Source organism: Chiloscyllium plagiosum, chromosome 2 (assembly GCF_004010195.1).
Source record: "Chiloscyllium plagiosum isolate BGI_BamShark_2017 chromosome 2, ASM401019v2, whole genome shotgun sequence".
NCBI classification, from domain to species: Eukaryota; Metazoa; Chordata; class Chondrichthyes; order Orectolobiformes; family Hemiscylliidae; genus Chiloscyllium; species Chiloscyllium plagiosum.
In genome coordinates this window covers 109,412,988-109,435,533 of record NC_057711.1, presented here as the reverse complement: position 1 = coordinate 109,435,533, position 22,546 = coordinate 109,412,988, and positions in this window count along the sequence as shown.

Below are 22,546 nucleotides of genomic sequence, written 5' to 3'. Positions count from 1 at the left end.
GTTTTACGGTCTTTTCAGTTGTGCTTAATTAACAGATAACCAATTCATGGGAGATTTTGTGAAAGAATATATTCTGACATGAAAGGCCAACAGGAAGTTGCAGTGTCTTGATGTACACAAACCAAATTAGATATCAATGTAGCCACCTCGAAACACCAGTTCTTTCAATATCACAAGGTCAAGGATGATGTTAATCCTACGCTTTTCATTTCAGCTGCTAAATGAATGACTCAAGTTCAGGCTAAAGACCATCATCCTCTGAAATCGTTTGCTTTGTTTTTCTTTATTCTCCGACAGGGAAGGGAATCTGCCATCCTCTCCAGGTGTGGCCTACATGTGACTCCAGAGCCATAACAATGCACATCTCAGCTGCCTGCTGAAATAGCTGAGCAAACCACATTAGTATTCATCATTATGAAGTCTCAACAAAGAAATGACACCATTTGGACCATCTGGCATGACCTGGGAATTGGAAAAGGTAATGACAGAAACAGTCCTATCGACCCTGCAAAGTCCTTCTTAGTAACATCTGCCGGGGGGGGGGGGTAGAGTGCCAAAATTGGGAGAGCTATCTCACGGACTAATGAACCAACAACCTATCATAGTCATACTCACAAAAGCTTACGGATAATATTGCAGACACCATTATCACTACCTCTGATATATATGTCCTGTCCAATCACCAGGACTGACCCAAGCAGAGTAGCGGCAGAGTGGAGGGGAGGAAGTTGCCTTGGGAATCCTCAACATTGACTCTAGACTCCATGAAATCTTATAGCATCAGATTAAATATGGCCAAGGAATCGTGATGATTACCACGTACTATCCACCTTCAGCACAGGAATCAGTACTGCTCCATGTTGAACAACACTTGGAGGAAGCACAAAAGGTGACAAGGATGCAAAATGTTCTCTGGATTCTGTTGATCAACAGCAGCACTACTGATCTAGCTGGTCAGGTCCTAAAGGACGTCACTGCTATACTGGAACTGGGACAGGTGGTGAGGGGACGAACAAGAAGGAAAAACATTCTTGACTTCATCCTTATAAATCTGTCAGCTGCAAATGCATCTGTTCATGACAGTATCGGTAAGAGTGACCACCACACCATTTTTGTGGAGACAAAGTCCTGCCTTCACATTGAGAATACCTGCATTATTTTGTGTGACACTATCACTGTGCTCAATGGGATAGGGTTCAAAAAGATGTAACAACTCAAAACTGGGCATCCATGAGGTGCAGTCAGACATCAACAGCAGCAGAATTGTACTCCAGCTCAAACTGTAACTTCATGGCCCGGCAAATCATACTTTCAGCCATTGTCATCGAGCCAGTGGTTCAATGCTGCTTCAACGGAGATTTCAGGAGGGCATGCCAGGAGCATCACTAGGGATAATTATAAATAAGGTGTCAACTTGGTGAAGCTACCAAACAGGACTACTCACATGCCAAACAGCTTAACCGAGCAGACGACGTTTCAGGTGTAACCCTTCTTCAGGACTCGGGGTGGATGTAGGGGGAGCTGCAGATAAAGGTGGTGGCAGGGGCAGTGTGGTGAAGTGAGGATAGGTGAAGACAGGTAGAGGGTACAATCTCGTTGGTCAATGAGAGGAATGATGCCGGCTGGTGGCATGGAGGAGTGGAAGGGCAGCTTGCAGCCCAGAGGACTCAACATTGAGTCCTCTAATTTCAAATAACATCCCTCCCCATTCCCCCAACTCCCTTCGTAGCCCCTCTCCCTGCCTTCCACTGCTCCCTGCCACCTACCGGATTCACCCAAAGCGTCGACTTCTCCACCTCCTGATGCTGCCTAACTTGCTGTGTTCTTCTAGCCTCCTGCCTATCTACTTTGGATTTTGGCATCTGTAGTTTTTTTTTCTGGCTCTAAACAGCTTAAGCAGCAAGTGATAGACAGAGCTAAGCAGTCCCACAACCAACAGATCAGATCTAAGCTCCGGGGTCCTGCCACATTCAGTCATGAATGGCGATGGACAATTAAACAACTCACTGGAGCAGGATGCTCCACAAATACTCCCATCCTCAATAGTGGAAGAGCCCAATACATCAGTGCAAAAGATAAGCATGAAGCATTTGCAGCAATCTTGAGTGTTGTGTGGATGATTAATTTCAGCTTTATCCAATGGTCCCAAGCATTCATATTACCAATCTTCAGCCAACTTGATTCATTGCACATGATGTCAAGAAGAAATTGGAGATACTGCAGACACTACAGCCCTGACAACATTTTGGCAATAGTACTGAAGGCTTGTGCTCTGGAACTTGCCAGTCCCTTAGCCAAGCTCTTCTAGTACAGTTACAACTCTGGCATCTACCTGACAATGTGGAAAATCGCCCAGTTCAGATCCAACTGGCCAATTACCACCCCATCAGTCTACCCTCAATCATCAGTGAGATGATGGAAAATTTCATCTAAAGTGCTATCAAATTACAGCACCTGCTGAGCATCAACACTGTCACCAAGTTTGGTTTCCACCAGGGCCATTCAGCTCCTGACTTGACATGGGTTGGTTCAAGCATAGATAGAAGAACTGAGTTCCAGAGATAGAATAGAATAGCATTCCTACAGGGTGGAAACAGGCCATTTGGCCCAACAAGTCCACACTGACCCTCTGAACAGTAACCCACCCAGTCTCATTCTCCTACCCTATTATACTACATTTATCCTGAACGAATGCACATAACCTACATTTCTCTGAACACTGTGGGCAATTTAGCATGACTAATTCACCTAACCTACACATCTTTGGATTGTGGGAGGAAACCGGAACATCCAAAGGAAACCCATGCAGACATGGGAATAATATGCAAACTCCACAAACAGATAGTTACCTGAGGCTGGAATCAAACCCGGGTCTCTGGTACTGTGAGGCAGCAGTGCTAACCACTGAGCCATTTTGCCGCTGTGCTGTGAGGTGACAGTGACAGTGACAGCCCTTGAAGGCCACATTTGACCGAGTGTGGCATCAAGGAACCTGAGCAACACTGGGATCAATGGGCATTGGGGGCAAACTCTCCACGGATTGGAGTCATACTTAATATATAGGAAGATGTTTGTGGCTGTTGGAGATCAGTCATCTCAGCTCCAGGACATCTCAGCAGGAGTTCCTCAGAGTAATGTCATCAGCCCAACCATTTTCAACTGCTTGATCAATGACCATCCCTTCATCATAAATCAGAAATGGGGATGTTTGTCAATGATTGCACAATGTTCAGTGCCATTCATGATTCCTCAGTACTGAGACAGTCCATGTTAAAATGCAACAAGGTTTGGACAATATCTAGGATGGAAAAATGGTAAGTTACATTTATGCCAGAGAAGTGCCAGGTGGTGACCACCTCTGTTAAGAAACAATCGAAACACCGCCCCTTGACATTCCGTGGCAATTCCATCACTAATTGCTCATTGTCAAATCCTGGAGGTAACCATTGATCAGAAAATCATCTGGACTTCCTACATAAACACAGTGGCTACGAGAACAAGTCAGAGGCTAAGAATACTGCAGTTGGTAACTCACCTCCTGACTCCCCAAAGCCAGTTCATTATATACAAGGCAAAACTTAGGAGTGAAATGGAATACTTTCCACTTGTCTGGATAGATGCACCTCCAACAACACTCAAGAAGCTTGCCACTATCCAGGACAAAGTAGCCTACTTGATTGGCAACACATCCAGAATCCTCCACTCTCTTCACTGCCTAACAGTAATGCTTACTATCTACAAGATGCACTGCAGAAATTCACCAAAGGTCCTTAGGTAATATCTTCCAAACCCATGAACGCTTCCATCTAGAAGGACAAAGGTAGAAGATATATGGGAACATTACCATCACCTGCAATGTCCCTTCCAAGCCATTTGCTATCCTGACCTGGAAATATATTATCATTCCTTTTACTGTTGCTGGGTCAAAATCCTGGAATTCCATCGCTAAGGGCACTGATGGTCAATCTACAGCACCTAGACTCCCGTGGGTCAAGAAGGCAACCAGCCATCACCTACTCAAGGGCAAGTAGGGATGGGCAATAAATTCTGGCTCGTCAGTGACTCTGACATCCTACGAGTGAATTTAAAAATCTAGTTAAGGGACAACTGTGAGAGTTGAATCAGTAATTTCAGCAATTGAAGATATCAATAACAGAACTTGGATGGAGCTGTTGATTTTGGAAATACTGACAGTTCAGTAAGAATATTTTCTGTTGAATGATTCCAGTCAATCATATTAAGAAAATAATTTTACTTAATAATGCTGGAAACTGACAATGTTCTTGAAGGGTACCCATGCTGTTTGCATCAGTCTGACATTACCAACAAGAAGTTTGGCCAAATGTGCTAACTGACCCCAAATTGGCTGAGGTTACCATTAATGTCCCACTTTCCCACTTCACCTCCTGCCTGAGGCATGGTGACTCTTGGGCTAAGCCACCATCAGTCATCTCTCTGTCATGAGAAAGCATCTGTATGGTCCTCTGAAACTATGTCAACCTTTTGCCTTATTCAAGAGAAAATGTCAAGATGTGGTTTAATGAATATGATGGTGAGCATCTGAGTTCAGCAGTGAAGTAACTGTGACCTCAATAATCATGCAAGGGAGACCATGTCAGAAGAAAGGAATGTTCTTAGACTGTGGAATCTTGTTGCAAATTTCTCTCATATTGTAAATAAATAACTGTTTGTAGATTCAACATTGATTAGATTAGATTACATTACATTACAGTGTGGAAACAGGCCCTTCGGCCCAATAAGTCCACACCGACCCGCTGAAGCGCAACCGACCCATACCCCTACATTTACCCCTTACCTAACACTACGGGCAATCTAGCATGGCCAACTCACCTTACCTGCACATCTTTGGACTGTGGGAGGAAACCGGAGTACCCGGAGGAAACCCACACAGACACGGGGAGAACTTGCAAACTCCACACAGTCAGTCGCCTGAGGCGGGAATTGAACCCGGGTCTCTGGCGCTGTGAGGCAGCAGTGCTAACCACTGTGCCACCATGCCTGTACCCTCTTCTCATGGAATATTGCATGAATGATTTTACTTAAGCCTAAGACACCAGACAAGGCTTTGGATAGTGCAGCATCCCTCCAGTACTGCACTGGTGTAACAACTTAAGATTTTCTGTTCAGTCACTGGAGGGAGCCTTGAACCATGATCTTCTGACTCAGCTATCCACTGAGTCATAGTGATAAAAATAATTAATTCCAATTAGTCAAGTTGATATAATTATTTGAAAACCCTTCCAATCTCACTTGTTAAGATTAAATCATGATTATTGTGGCATTACTTACAAACAAGTGTACACCCAGTCCCATGGCATGTGCATACACACACAACAATGCATAGTAACTAGGTAGTAATTAATTGATACCAAGCTGTTTATTAAAATGATTAAATGATATAAAAAGTTTGGTGAAAACAGGGCAAATAAAAAAATCCATATGCAAAAGCATTTTCACTTCAGTTAATTAGAAAAGGAACATTTAACATTCAATGGAATATTATATTCTTATCAGTGAACTACAGAGGCTGTCTCGTTTATAATGAAGGGCTTCCAGCTTAGCATGTGAAATAGCCCTGCAATCAGCTTATACTAGAACATAATAGACTTTACAAATCATTTTGACTGCGTTGATCAATTAGAAATGACCTCAATATTGTGGGATGGCATTTATCAAAGTATGGCGATGAGCTTGGAGCTAATAGACAGTAACAGGATGGTCACCATATCATAACTCAGCAACCAAAAATACAATAAAGTTGGCAAAAATCCAACACCACAAACAACTATCCTAAATTATCTCACAAAATTAATATCTATTACTTACCACTTTTCCAAAGTTTCCTATTTGTATTTTATAATGCAATCACCTAATTTGCAGTTCTGAGATCATTGCTTTTGAAAAACACTATTCAAGGAAATCATCTTTTCGTTTTCACATATATTTGGGATCTTCTTTTTCTTAGCATTCAACTATGTACCACTGCCACACCAGTGTAGTTCTGAAACAATGCCAAACTGTTGGTGGTGCCATCTTTCAGATGAATGATTGCATCAAAACCGGTGGTGCAGTGGACAGTGAAGAAGGTTCCCAGAGTAGAAAGAACTCAGAACTAGTGAGCATAGGTTTAAGATGAGAAAGGAAAGATTTAAAAAGGACCTAAGAGGCAAGTCTTTCATGCAGAGGGTGGTGCACATATGGAATGAACTGCTAGGGGAAATGGATTAATATAGAATACCTGCTTTGCATGCGTGAGTTGCATTAAAGGATCTGCTTCCGTGCAGTACATCTCTATGATTCTATGACTCTAAGAGAGACCTTGTCCATTCTTTAAGGTGAATGTAAAAGACTCCATGTCCTTATGATGCACATTGGATTTCTTCTCAGTGCCTAGGTCAATAATTATACTTCAACCAATTGATTTTTTAAATCATTATTGTGGTAATAAAAGGTAACACAACTTCAAAGTCCTGTTTACTAAAGTCAACACACAAGGAGATGTGAAAAAAAGAAATTGCCGGTTAAAGTAGACAGGTCTGACAGCATCAATGGAGAGCAAGCAGAGTCAATATTTCGGGTCCAGTGACCCTTCATCAGAACTGATGGTGGCTAGGAAAAGGTGGCATATATGCTAAAGACAGGGGCTTGGGCGTAAAGGGGTAAGCAATACATGATTTATATCAGTGTGTATTTACACAAAGTGATATATATAGTGTTTTATTGAAAATGTGTCAAATTTTGGAAGTGGTTTCTTTCAAGCTAAAGGAGTTGCTGAAGTGTGTTCAATTCACTCATTCATGTTTTTAATTGTCACAAAGATTTTAATCAGTTAATGTGTGTATATATAGTTTCTCAAATAAACTAAGAATTGTTTGTGAGGGCAAAATAAATGTGGATATTAAGAGGACAATATAGCCACAGCAACAAAAAGTGTTTAGGAAAGATAATTGTATTTTTATGATTCTGTGTTGTTATCCTGATATCATGTTTATATTTCTTTACCACACTTTGATTTAGTGGCAGTATGCATAAAGTGCAATCAAAGGTAGAGTTGGTGTAAGAGGTATGAGCAAATCACTGTATAGTGGACTCATTCTGAAATTGTGGAGGAGTATGTACCCGAGGGCGCACACTGGAACAATGCAAAGTGATGTATCATTGAAGATCTTACTCTGCATTTTTACAACTGATACATGGGTAATCTTGTATTTAAAGTAGTAAAATTATTACAACAAGACAACATTCCAACAATTATCATTTTGCTTTTTCTGGGAGTTTTCTTGTACACATATTGGCTTCAAAAGTACTTTATTAGCTATAAAGAACATTGAGACCTCTTCAGATACGAAAGGTGACTTATAAATGCAAATATTTATTTTATCCCTTTATGACCAATCAGCATTATGCTTTCTTGTATTTCTGATTCCTTGTGTCCTTCTGATCAATATGGTTTCCTTCCCTGCTATACATCGAGGTAGTCTCTCACTTTTCATCTCTGTAGATTTCTTGTCATCAAAGATTAAGACTATTTGCTCCCCTCATAAAAGAATACAAAATGCTGCAAACACTCAAGCATCCATGGAGAAAGAAATAGATTTCACATGGGATGATTCTTAATCATTGACTCCAATTGAAGGTCAGCATCTTAAAAATCAGAAGCCTTAGTTTAACCTGCTTCCAATGCACCTATTACATACATAAATGGGGATTGGTGGGACAATGATCAAGTCAAGTCAATCACCAGAGAAGTAGTGGCATGGTGGTTCAGTGGTTAGCATTACTGCCTCACAGCACCAGGGACCCAAGTTTGATTCTGCCCTTGAGTACAAAATTCGCAGCTAACCTTGGAGGAACCTGTGTGGGAGAGCTCACAACACAGGAACAGAAACACTTAGTTTTTAAGTGCAACCTTACTGTAATCTACAGAGTGAGGAGAGTGGGTTCTTTCTTGATTATATGTTTTATTGAGATCTGTCTCTTGATTAAAATATAAGACATAAATATTAAGCAGCAATATGGTGCTATTTTCTGGGTCTGTAGATTTTTAAAGAACAACGATGGCTTTTAGTAGAGTGATGTGTTCTTCCTGTCAGATGTGAGAGTTTAGGGAGAATTTCCAAATCACTGCTGATTATGTCTGCAGGAAGTGTCTTTGGTTGCAAATCTTATCTACCACATGGATCAGTTGGAGCGACAGTGAGAGGCAATAAGGAAGTTACAGGAGCTAGGGGGTGTAATGGATGGCAGTTTTAGGAAGGGAGAAAAGCCACAGATACAGTCAGACAGATACATTAACTCCAGGAAAGCTAGGAGGGGTAGGCAGTTAGTATAGGAGCCTCCTGTGGCTATCTTCATCACAAATAAGTATGCTGTTTTAGAAAATGTATAGGGCGATGGACTTTCAGGGGAATGTAGGCAGAACAGCCAGGTCTCTGGGACTGAGAATGGATCTAATGTAGTGAAGGGTAAGTTGGGTTCCAAATGATCAATTGTGACAGGGAACTCTCTAGTCAAAGGCACAGACAAACATTTCTGCAGCCGGCAAAGAAAAATCAGAATGGTGTGCTGCCAGGATCAAGGATACTTCAGAGAGTGTGCAGAATGTTTTCAAAGGGGAGAGGCACTAGCAGGAGGTCATTGTACACATGTGAACTAACAACATAGGAAGGGAAATGGATGTGATTCTGAAGGGGCGATATAGAAAGTTAGGCAGGAAATTAAAAAGGAAGTCCTCAGGGGTTGTAAGATCTGGATTAATCCCAGTGCTACACACTAGTGAGGGTAGGAATAGGAGGATACAGCAAATGAATGCATAGCTGAAGAGCTGGTGCAGGGGAGAAGGATTCACATTTTTGGATCATTGGAATCTCTTCTGGGGTATAAGTGACCTGTACAAGAAGGACGGATTGCACCTGAATAGGAAGGGGACTAATATACTGGCAGGAAGATTTGCTAGAGCTGCTCAGGATGATTTAAGCTAGTAAGGTGGGGGGATGGGACCCAGGGAAATAGTGAGGAAAGAGATCAATCTGAGACTGGTACATTTGGGAAAAGGAGAGAGTCAAACAGTCAGGACAGGCAAAAACAAAGCAGAGAATGAGGTAGAACTCAGAAATTAAATTGCATTTATTTCAATGCAAGAGGCTTAACAGGGAAGGCTGATGAATTCAGGGCATGGTTAGGAACATGGGACTGGGATATCATAGCAATTACAGAGACATAGCTCAGAGATGGACAGCACTGGCAGCTTAATGTTCCAGGATACATAGGAAGGATAGAAAGGGGGGGCAAGAGAGGAGGCAGAATAACATTTTTGATAAGGGATCGAATTACGACTGTACTGAGGGAGGATATTCCCGGAAATACATCCAGGGAAGTTATTTGGGTGGAACTGAGAAATAAGAAATGGATGATTACCTTATTGGGATTGTATTATAGACCTCCTAACAGTCAGCAGGAAATTGCGAAACAAATTTGTAAGGAGATCTCAGCTATCTGTAAGAATAATAGGGTAGTTATGGTAGGGGATTTTTATTTTCTAAACAAAGACTGGGACTGCCATAGTGTTAAGGGTTCAGATGGAGAGGAATTTATTACGTGGTTATAAGAACATTTTCTGAATGAGTATGTGGATGTATCTACCAGAAAAGGTGCAACAACCTGACCTACTCTTGGGAAATAAGGCAGGGCAGGTGACTGAGGTGTCAGTGGGGGAGCACTTTGGTGCCAGCATGCATAATTCTACTAGTTTTTAAAAATTGATAGAAAAGGATAGACTGGATCAAAAAGTTGAAGTTCTAAATTGGAGAAAGGCCAAATTTGACAGTATAAGGCTAGAAATTTTAAAGCCAAAAAAGAGAAAATGCTGCAAAATCTCAGCAAGTCTGGCAGCATCTGTAAGGAGAGAAAAGAGCTGATGTTTTGAGTCTAACTGACCCTTTGTCAAAGGTCTAACTTTGACAAAGGATCAGTTAGACTCGAAACGTCAGCTCTTTTCTCTCCTTACAGATGTTACCAGACTTGCTGAGATTTTCCAGCATTTTCTCTTTTTTGGTTTCAGATTCCAGCATCCGCAGTAATTTTCTTTTATTAAGAAATTTTAAATATTTATTTGGAGCAGATGTTCACAGGTAAAGGGACAGTTGGAAAATGGGAAGCCTTCAAAAATGATTTAACGGGAGTCCATAGACAGTATATTCCTGTTAGGGTAAAGGCAAGGCTGGTAGGTGTAGGGAATGCTGAATGACTAGAGAAATTGAGGTTTTGGTAAATAAAAAGAAGAAAGCATATGTCAGGTATAGACAGCAGAGATTGAGTGAATCCTTAGAAGAGTATAAAGACAGTAGGAGTATACTTAAGAGTGAAATCAGGAGGGCATAAAGGGGACATGATATAGCTTTAGCAATAGGGTTATGGGGAATCCAATGAGATTTTATAGATATATTAAGGACAAAAGGGTAACGAGGGAGAGAATAGGGCCCCTCAAAGATTAGCAAGGTTGCCTATATTTGGAACCACAGGAGACGGGAGAGATACTAAATGAGTATTTTGCATCAGTGATGCACTGTGGAGAAGGACATGGAAGATATAAAATGTGGGGAAATAGATGGTGACATCTTGCAAAATGTCTATATTACTGAGGAGGAGGTGCTGGATGTCATAAAATACACAAAAGTGTACCCTAGAACTCTGGGAGAAGCTAGGGAAGAGATTGCTGGGTCCCTTGCTGAGATGCTTGTACCATTGATTGTCACAGGTGAGATTGGTTAACATGGTGCCACTATTTAAGAAAGGTGGTAAGGAAAAGCCAGGGAACTATAGACCAGTGAGTCTGACATCGGTGGTGGGCAAGTTGTTGGTGGGAATCCCGAGGGACAGGAATTACATGCATTTGGAAAGGCACGGACTGATTCGGGATAGTCAACATGGCTTTGTGCATGAGAAATTATGTCTCACTAACTTGATTGAGTTTTTTGAAGAAGTAGCAGAGAGGATTGATGAGTGCTGAACGTGATCTATATTGACTTCAGTAAGGCATTTGACAAGGTTCCTCATGGTGGACAGGTTAGCAAGGTTGGATATCATGGAATACGAGGAGAACAAGCCTTTGGATACAGAACTGGTTTGAAGGTAGAAGACAGAGAGCGGTGGTGGAGGGTTGCCTTTCAGACTGGAGGCCTGTGACCAGTGGTGTGCCACAAGGATCAGTGCTGGAGCCACTGCTTTTCACCATTTATATAAACAATTTAGATGTGAACATAGGAGATATGGTTACTAAGTTTGCAGATAACACCAAAATTGGAGGTATAGTGGACAGTGAAGAATGTTAACTCAAAGTATAAAGGGATCTTGATCAGATGGGCCAATGGCCGAGAAGTGGCAGATGAGTTTAATTTAGATAAACATGAGGTGCTGCATTTTTGAAAGGCAAATCGGAGCAAGACTTATACACGTAATGGTAAGGTCCTAGGGTGTGTTGCTGAACAAAGAGACCTTGGGGTGCAGGTTCATAGCTCCTTGAAAGTTAAGTGGCAGATAGGTAGTATAGTAAAAAAGGTGTTCGGGATACCTTCCTTTATTGGACAGAGCACTGAGTATAGGAGTTGGGAGGTTATTTTGCAGCTGTACAGGACATTGTTTAGGCCACATTTGGAATATTGTGGGCAGTTCTGGTCTCCTTCCTATCTGAAGGATTTTATGAAACTTGAATGGGTTCAGAAAAGATTTACAAGAATGTTCCCTAGGTAGGGGAGTCCAGAGCTACAGGGCATAGGTTTGACATGAGAAGAGAAAGATTTAAACAGGACCTAAGGGTCAACTTTTTCACACAGAAGGTGGTGTGTGTATAGAATGAGCTGCCAAAGGAAGCATTGGAGGCTGGCACAATTACAACATTTAAAAGCAATCTGGATGGGTATATGAACAGCAAGGGCTTGGAGAGATATAGGCCAAGTTTTGGTAAATGGGACTAGATTAATTTAGGATATCTGTTTAGCAAGGCCGAGTTGAACCAAAGTGTCTGTTTCATGTGCTGTTCATCTCTATGACTCCATGACTGTCTTGTATGGAGTTAGCACTTCACCCTGTGTCTGCAGCAGTCTAAAGATACACAGGTTAGGTGGGTTGGCCATGCTAAATTGCCCATAGTGTCTAGAGATATATAGACTAGGCAAATTTGTCATGGGAAATGCAGGTTTATGGGATAAGGAGTTGAGTATCTGCATGATGCCCTTTGGAAGGTCAGTGGAGACTTGATGGGCCAAATGTCCTGATTCCGCATTGTTGGGATTCTCTGATCTATGGTATGGAGCAAATTGTTGAAATTGCATGCAGACAGTCTCCAAGTCCTGATTAACTTCACCCTCGGGTCTTTAAAGAAGTGCATTGTGAGCCATTTGATGTGTTGATTTTAATGTTTTGAACATTCCAATAGTTCAGATTTTGTTTTGTGTTCATTCATAGGATGTGAGCATCATAGGTTGGGCCAGCATTTATTGCCAATTTTTAATTGTACTTTAAGAAGTGATGGGGAGCTACCTTCTAGTGAAAATAACATTTTTTTTCTAAACAAGTTGAGAATCTTCTCCAGAGCAATTGAGTATAAGCAATAAATGCTGCTATAGCCAGCAATACCCACATCCTGTAAATGAACAGATAAAACTGCCACAATTTTGAAGATTTTTCAACTGCATTCAAGTTACATAGAAATGTTACTTATTTAATGTTATTTAATGTTATAATAGAAATCCGATACTGTGAAGAATGGGTGAAATTGTGATTGCAAAACATCCTGTTGACATGAAAACAATATAATAAGCTATCCTGTTTCTCTGAGAGCTCTTTATTGATATATGCTGCTCATTTTTTTTGTAATTATTTTATGCTGGCATTACTCTTTTTTGATGACGATGTTTGCTAACATTAGGTTTGTTCCCTGGAGGATTGATTTTCTTAAAGTTCTTATTGCCTAAAAATGGTCAGGTTCACATGGTCAGAAAATGGATATATAAGTGTGAATCTGATATCATAAAGGGACCCAAATAAATGTGTGCGTGTCATAGATGTTTTGTGATTGAACTTCAGCCTAATATTGTACTGTCATACCGAGAGACTATTGTGTTATCTGTATAGCTGTCTTTCAGATGAGATGATCAAACCAGGACCTGTGTCCTGTTTCAGGGGAACACAATTGATCCTATGGCACTAATGGAAAAATATGGAAAGACTAGTGGTCTCTTCTTATGACACAAATAGTACTGAAAGTAAAATAAATGACTTTACCAGTTATTTATCTTATTGCCATCTATAGGACATTACTATGTCTGGCAATGTGGTGCAAAGACCAAGCTACAAATGTAATTTGAAGTATGAAACACTTTGAGATATCCTGAGGGCAAGAAAATCTCTATATTAATCCAAGTTCTTCTGGAGTTGCTTTTTATTTCAGACTTTGGTTTCAGTTCCAAAAATGACCTACATAATTTGGGTGTTTTGAAAATGGGAGTGTTTGATAAAAAGAAGTTAATAATTTGCATTGGCTGCCAGAGAACTCATGATGACACATTTTACTTGCCCTCCTGTCTCTATTAACACAATAGGCTTTATAATACCTTTTGGTTTAGTAAAGAATAGCATAATTTTAAATTTCCATTTTAAAAATGCATTAAATTATTACATAATTACTGAGAACAGCATTAACATCTTTTAATAAGATTGGTTGTAATTAAAAAGGCTTTTCAGCATTAGGGCTCTGCCTTTATTATGTAGTTGAACTTTTGTTTTAATAATATTTCAATAACTACTAACTACAGTAGTTTCTTGATAGTAATGATTTCTCATCACACTTTCCATGGGGATTAAACTGATGCTGTAGTCAGATCACATTCTTGGCTGGAGTTACACTAGCAACGAAACCACTGGGAGACTTTAGCCTGTTAATAAGTTATAATAAAAGGCTGCTATCTCCCTGGGTTGAAATTTCCCATGCTTGACAGTGTTTGACAATATTCTTTCTCCTGATGCATCAGCTGCCCATGGGTTTATTTTTTGCAGAGTGATTAAATAATGGCTTAGATATTGTGGGCAGTGAAAAGACTATGCCAATTCAGAATAAGAGTCATATTGGGCTTGAAATATGAACTCTGTTTCTCTCATGGCAGATGATGCCAGACCTGCTGAGTTCCTCCAGCACTTTCTGGTTTTCTTACAGATTGCACAGTAGGTATCAATAGATTAAGCATATGCATAGTGCAACATTCTGTCCCAGCATGGCTTTGCTCATAGTTCAGTTCAGATAGCTAACTGAGGCAAACATGCTTCAGTTGATCAATCACAGTGGAAAGAGCCTGTAGGCAGTTCCTCAGCAATGATTATCTATTTTTTGTTGACAGTTCTTAATACTCCATAATGGACAGGGACATCTCACTATTTCACAGTATTTTAATTACAGTGTACAGACTAATGGTCCCTGCCTGCTGAATATTGGAAAGTGAATAATTCAACAAGCTGTGGTTAAATTTAAGAGAATTGTAAGGGGTTATTTCATGGATATTTACTTAGCTTTGATTGTTATGTTCTGCAGTGTCTAGGTCAGTACAGATGGAAAAGCAGCTATAAATTTCAATTAACATCCATTAACAATTAATGGTTAGGAAACTGCCTTAACATCTCAGGTTTCTGCTGCAAGTGAAGTTAAAAAATGCAACTAAAGTTTTGCTGGTAGGTTGTTAATATCAGTTGCTGATGAATCTTAGATAAATAGTAAGTATAAAGTGTTCCACAAATAGTAGATAGAATTTTATTTAATGTTGCCATTAAGAAGAATTGCTTGACATATTAAAGAAACGTAGAATCATAGAATCCCTACAGTGTGGAAGTAGGCCATTTGGTCCATCGAGTCCACACTAACCCTCTGAAGAGCATCCCTCCCAGACCCACCCTATAATCATCTATAGAGATAAAAGTTTGATTGGTCTATTACCCTATCTAGAGATAGAAGCTTGGATTAGTCTGGATCACGTTGGCATAAGTAGGGAAGATGTGTTGGGTATGCTAGAGGTTATTAAGGTGGACAAATCCTCAGGACCGGATGGGATCTATCCCAGGTTGCTGAGGGAGGCAAGAGAGGAAATAGCTGGGGCCCTGACAGATATCTTTGTGGCCACCAGGTGAGGTGCCGGAAGACTTGAGGGTTGCGTATGTTGTCCCCCTGTACAAGAAGGGTAGTAGGGATATTCCAGGTAACTATAGACCAGTGAGCCTGATGTCGGTGGTGGGGAAGTTGCTGGAGAGGGTACTGAGAGATAGGATCTATTTATATTTAGAAAAGAATGAGCTTATCATTGATAGGCAACATGGTTTTGTGCGGTGGAGATCATGCCTTACCAACTTAATGGAGTTCTTCGAGGAAGCGACTAAGTTGTTAAATGAAGGAAGGGCTGTTGATGTCATATACATGGACTTTAGTAAGGCGTTTGATAAGATCCCCCATTGTAGACTAATGGAGAAAGTGAAGTTACATGATGTGCAGGGTGTTCTAGCCAGGTGGATAAAGAACTGGTTGAGCACCAGGAGACAGAGAGTAGTAGTTGAAAGGAGTTTCTCGAAATGGAGAAAGATTAGATTGGATTACTTACAGTGTGGAAACAGGCCCTTCGGCCCAACAAGTCCACACCGACCCGCCAAAGCGTAACCCACCCATACCACTACATTTACCCCTTTACCTAACACTACGGGCAATTTAGCATGGCCAATTCACCTGACTTGCACATCTTTGGACTGTGGGAGGAAACCGGAGCCCCCGGAGGAAACCCACGCAGACACGGGGAGAACGTGCAAACTCCACACAGTCAGTCGCCTGAGTCGGGAATTGAACCCGGGTCTCTGGCGCTGCGAGGCAGCAGTGCTAACCACTGTGCCACCGTGCCGCCCACTAAGATGACCAGTAGTGTTCCACAGGGGTCAGTATTGGGGCCACTGTTGTTTGTAATATACATAAATGCTCTAGAAAAGTGCACTGTTGGTATGATCATCAAGTTTGCAGATGACACAAAGATTTGTGGAGCAGCAGAAAGCATAAGGGACTGTCAGAGAATGCAGGAGGATATACATAGACTGGAGAGTTGGGCAGGAAAGTGGCAGATGGCTTTCAATCCAGACAAATGTGAGGTGATGCATTGAGGCAAGTCTAATTCTAGAGCGAATTATACAATGAATGGAAGAGCCTTGGGATAAATAACGAGAGGTCGTGCTTTCAAAGTGAGAGGTGGAAAGTTTAAGGGAGATACACGCAGCAAGTACTTCACACAGAGGGTGGTGGGCTTTTGGAATGCATTGCCAGCAGAGATAGTAGCGGCAGGCACGGTAGATTAATTTAAGATGTGTCTGGACAGACGGATGAGTAAGTGGGGAGCAGAGGGATACAAATGCTTAGGAGTTGACCGACAGGTTTAGACAGTACATTTGGATCGGCTCAGGCTTGAAGGGCTGAAGGGCCTGTTCCTGGGCTGTAAATTTTCTTTGTTCTTTGTTCTTCTTTTCTTTGTTCTAATCCTGTGATTCCCTTGGCTAATCCACCTAGCCTGACCATCTCTGGGTAATTTAGCTTGGCGAATCTACCTAACCTGCACATCTTTGGACTGTGGGGGGAAACCAGAGGAAATCCACGCAGACATGGGGAGAACATGCAAACTCCACACACAGAGTCACCTGAGGATGGAATCAAACCAGAGGCACTGGCGCAACAGTGAAACTCTGGTTACACTGAGCTACCGCGCCTTCCAAACTTGGTGCCATTTTGGTCTTTTTTTTTCATAGGATATGGACATTGCTGACAAGACAAGCATTTTTGACCTCTCTTTAATTATCTTTACACAAAATCTTATTGCTAACAAGGAAATTTCAAAAAAGTAGTTCAGATTCAAACATATTGTTTTGTATCTCACAGAGCCAGAACCAATAAGAAATGGAGATTTTCTCCCTGAAAACATGTTTTAGTAATATTAGTTTTACAATAATCAGTGATTGTTGGGTGATCTCTAGCACTAAAGTTCAATTTCTTATCTGGATTTAAACTCAACCAGATACTTTAGTGATATTTTAACCTGCATCTTCAGTACATTAGCCTATGTTCTTAGATTACTAGACCAGTGACATTGCTATTATGCCACTATCATGCTCTTAAACTTTATCAATATAGCTGAAAATATGCTTAGGATCAAAAATAATATAATTCTTATATAAACCTTCAATCTTTTATCTATAGGCTCCGTTAACCTGCTTCATTGATGTGCGTTCCTCGTAAACATTTTATTTAAAAGGAAAAATTTTTAGAACATTTCTGCTAGTGTCTATACACCTAAAAAAAAGCCTTGAGAATTATACAATTGCTTGAATCTCAGTTTGGACCTTGGGCTATAGACAGTTTTGTGAGTGGGGCCTGATGTGAATGAATTGGTCACAATTCAGTACAAAAGATCACAAAAGTAAATTTGCAACCTAACTGTTGTTCGGCAATCTCACTTATATTTAAAGTTGTATACATTGTTTCAGACAATCTAACAATGCATTGGCATCAATATTGCTAATAGAAAGTAGCAACGTCTCTATACCATTGACAATAGGCAAGAGAAGAGTTCTGTGAACTGGAACTCTGACACTGGAAACCTATACGTTATCTGGGACATTTATAGAAGTTTGACATTGGGAATAATAAGAAGCGACTTATTCTAATTAGGAAGACAGAATAAAAAATTAAGTAAATAAGGAATTAGTCTCTTAACACTAATTGATTGTTCCCTCGTTTAGCACTGGAAGAAGGAATGGTCAGCTTGCTTGGTGCTTTAGAAAGGTGGTAGTGCGTCTTCCTGAAGCATTGAAGATATTTAATACAATGATGCTCCAACAATATTGCCAGGTGGGACACCAGCAGTGATGATTAATCAGCAATGTATGTCCATGTAAAAATAATTACGAGTTGAAGAAGAGCTTGAAAGTGATGTTCCCATAACATGAATACTCTTGTCCATAAAAATATTACAGTTATCCTTCAGGGGCAGTAAGCGCGCAGATTCTGAGAGAAGTAGTTTTTCCTCATCTCAGTTTTGAACCTACCTCCTCTCACCTTATCTATGACTTCTTGTTCAAGATTGTCCCACAAGGGACAATATCTGTTCAGTGTCCACTTTATCAATCCCCTTTAGCATTTTAAATACCTCAATCAGACCCCCCTCATTCTTCTGAACTACAGTGAGTATAAGCACAAGCTATTCAGCTGCTCCTCGTATGACATCCCTTTCATCCCTTGAATCAATCTGGTAAACTTCCTCCAAACTGCCTGTAGTGCCACCACATTCTTCCTCAAGTAAAAAGATCAAAACTGGACATTATACTCCAGCTGCAGTCTCACCAATGCCTTATATAATTGAAGTAACACGGTGACTCAGTGGTTAGAACTGCTGCCTCAAAGCACCAGCGTCCCAGTTTCGATTCCAGCCTCGGGCGACTGTCTTTGTGGAGTTTGCACATTCTCCCGATGTCTGCATGGGTTTCCTCCCACAGCCCAAAGATTTGCAGGTCAGGTAAATTGCCCATAGTGTTAGGTGCATTAGTCAGAGGGAAATGGGGCTGGGTGGGTTACTCTTTGGAGGGTTGGTGTGGACTTGTTGGGCTGAAGGGCTGGTTTCCACACTGTAGGGAATCTAATCTAATTCAATCCTTTTGCAATAAATGTCAAAATCCCATTTGCCTTCCTTATGATATGTTGCACCTGCATATCCACATTCTTTCATGCACGAAGACACCCAGATCCCTCTGCATTGATGCATTTTAAATCTGCTTCCAATTTAAATAACAATTTTCCCTTTTGTTTTTCTAGCCAAAATGGATAACCTCACACTTATTTACATTAAACTCCATCTGCCAGCTACTGGCCCATTCTTGAGCCTATCAATATCCATCTGTAAACTCTTTACCTCCTCATCACTGCCTGCTTTCCCACCTTAACATCCAACAACTTTGCTATGTTACACACTCTCCCTGCAGGCAAATCATTTATATAGATTGTAAATAGTTGAGGTCCAAGAACTGAACCCTGTGCCACACTACTAGTTACAGCGCACCGTACAGGGAAGGACCCAATCATCCTGATCCTTTGCTTTCTGTCAGCCAGCTAATCCTCTATCCAAACCAAACCAATCCTCTAACTCCCTCAGATCTAATCTTCTTTTATGCAGCGCCTTGTCAAATACCTTCTGGAAGTCTGGAAATACCACATCCACTGGATCAAAAATATTTACCTTTATGGTTACACCCTCAAAGAACTCCAGCAAGTTTGTCAAGCATGTCTTACCCTAATGAAACTGCGCTGACATTGATGAATTGAGCTTTGTTTTTCTAAGTGTACGATTAAGCTTTATGATTGACTCCAGCAACTTCCCAACTACAGAAGTCAAACCAACTTGTGCATAGTTTCCCACTTATTGCCAAGTTCCTTTTTTGAAAAGGGTATCTCATTAGCACATTTCCAATCCACTGGTATCTTTCCAGAATCCAGGAAATTTTGAAAAATCGTAACTAATGCATCCACCAACTCTGCAGCCATCTCCTTTAATACCGCAGGATGCATATCATCAGGCCATGGGGACTTACTTGCTTGTGATCCCATCATTATTCTTAATACCTTCTCTCTAATTATAGTAATTTCATTAAGTTCCTCTGCAGTAACTGCAGTTTTGGGGAATAAATTAATATCATTCACTGCAAAAACAGAGAAACTATGAGAAAAATGTTGGTTTGGTGCCTCTACCATTTCTGAGTTTCCAATTATTATCATGCCATTTTCATCCTGAAGAAGGGCTTATGCCTGAAACGTTGATTCTCCTGCTCCTTGGATGCTGCCTGACCTGCTGCGCTTTTCCAGCAACACATTTTTCAGCAATGTATAAGTCCTGCTAAGGTTTGCTTTCCCAAAATGCAGCACCTCGCATTTATCTGAATTAAACTCCATCAGCCACTTCTCAGTCCATTGGCCTATCTGAGCAAGATCCCGTTTTAATCTGAGGTAACCTTCTTTGCTGTCCACTACAATTTTGATGTCATCTGCAAACTTACTAACTATATCTCTTATACTCACATCCAAATCATTTATATAAATGACGAAAAGTAGTGGAAACAGCACTGATCCTTGTGACACTCCACTGACTACAGGCCTCCAGTCTGAAAAACTCCCCTCCACCACCACCCTCTGTCTTCTAACCTTGAGCCGGTTCTGTATACAAGTGGCTTGTTCTCCCTGTATTCCATGAGATCTAACCCTGCTAACCAGTGTCCCTTCTCACAAGTGTCATTATTATTTGGTTTATACTATGCCGACTTCAGAAATAATGTTTGGAGGCCTGTAAATTACTCCTACCAAGACGTTTCTTCCCTTTCCACCCAGACCAATTCAACATTTTAGAGCCTCATGCCAATATCATCTCTTGATTCAGCCTTGATGTTGTCCTTAACCAATAAAGCAATAAAGTATTGGAAAGAGATGTGAAGATGACCTTGTTGTGCAGTTCCATTTCATCCTGGAGACTATGCATCCTTGATCATTATATTGGAGTCAGGGTGTTGGAGGGGGATAGACACTGAGACCAAAGGTAAAGGTATCATTCAAGTAATGATGAGCTCATGACTGCATTTTAGTTCTGCATGCAATCTGGATTGTGTTGACTGTTCAATCATGCTCACTACAATTCGCAACCGAATTCAAAAGGTTGGTAGAAGAGGTACTTACAATCGAGTATCTAGCCTCTATTCGAATATTGCAGCCATGGTAATGGAACCAGTTAATCTTCTGGACCAAGGTAACCCTCAATACGTAGACAATGAGGGACTCAGGTAGGTGGTAACTTTGAATGGCAATCGGGATTGTTGGATTTTCTCTTGTTATGTGGTGATAAATCAACTTGGCAGTTCCAGCCAAACCTTGATTTTATCCAGGATCAGTTACTAGCAAGCATGAGCTCCTTCCTTCATGTTAATAAAAAAATCTGCATACTAAGTCTTGAGCATTATGAGTTATATCAGATAGTGAAATTAAAACTGACATCAAAAGTGGTTTAGAGAAGTATATCGGTGGGAGTTTTACAAATGATCAAACATAACTGCAGTGTGCACTGGTCATGTCAGCAATTGATAATCTGAAAGAGTGCCACACTGTTGGAATCCTTATCTTTCAGATGGGGCATTTAATCCAGGTGAAGATCTCACTGAATTGTTAAAAAAAAGTGGGGAGGGGGTATTATCCATGGTATCCTCACCCTCAATCAACATATCAAAAATAATTCATTTCAATATTATCACATTGATGATTATGCAACATTGCTGGCTGCAAATGGGCTGCACTGTTTCCTACATTATAGTGGTAATTGCACTTCAAAAGTACAGCAGTAGCTAGAAAATGTTGCATTATTGTACGGATGTTGTTTGAGATGTGCATAATCTCACTGACCAAAATACTGTGTGCATTTATTGCTTGGAAAAACACAAAGGCTTCATAGAATCTCATGAAGAAATTCACCAAGGAACAATGTCCAAACTGCTTTCAATGATAAACAGGGTGTGTCAAAGAAGTCCAAGATGTGACCACAACAACAGCGATTGCAAACTTCAGTCAGGCAGTCAATACACTTGGTCAATTTGACACGGCACATGGATATCATTAGAAAAACTGAAGCCAATATCTCCACCCAATTGGAATACTGAAATGGAATGAACTTTAAGCCAAGTTTGACACTGGTGCAAATATTTTTGCATCTTACATAAGATTTACTCATGAAAACAGTACAATATGGCACAGTCCACAGATAATAAGTTAACTCCTTCCACCAAGTCTGGTATCATATGAATTAGCAACCTTTGTTTCAATCCATTAAAAATTGCCATCACACATTTTCTTCAATATTATAATTCTTCCAATCTGACAATATTGGATGGTGATGTATCCCAGAAAGAATCAGCACATGCCCCTTACAGGATTACAAGCTATTTGCATTTAGGTCTCAAGACCATACAACTGCTCAGGAAAACCACTCCGACATGGAAAGGGAAACTCTTACTTCAGAGTTCTCATACGTTCTACACATTCCTAATTATCAATAATTTAATTGTTCTTACTAACCATGAACCATTGCAAATGATTTGTCAAAAGTCTCTCAAATGCACTGATACAAATACAAAGTCAACTTATGAAGATTCAAGTCAATGATTTAGGAACATATTCAGGGCTATAAAATTAGCAGGAGAAGGAATAAGAGAGCAGAATGGTTTGTGGCTATAAGAAAGTGAAGTTACATAGGTGTTTGGTGCTGTCAGATCAGTGGGAGTAAGCGTAAGAGATATATGCAGCTGGAGCACCAGCTAAAACGAACCCTATATTCGAAAAGGCTGACAAAAGTGATACCAAAGCAAAAAGAATTGACTGCTAGATAGGGGGCCAAGAAGGGTAGCATCAGCAGTCACTGCTTAAAAGGGAAGTGGA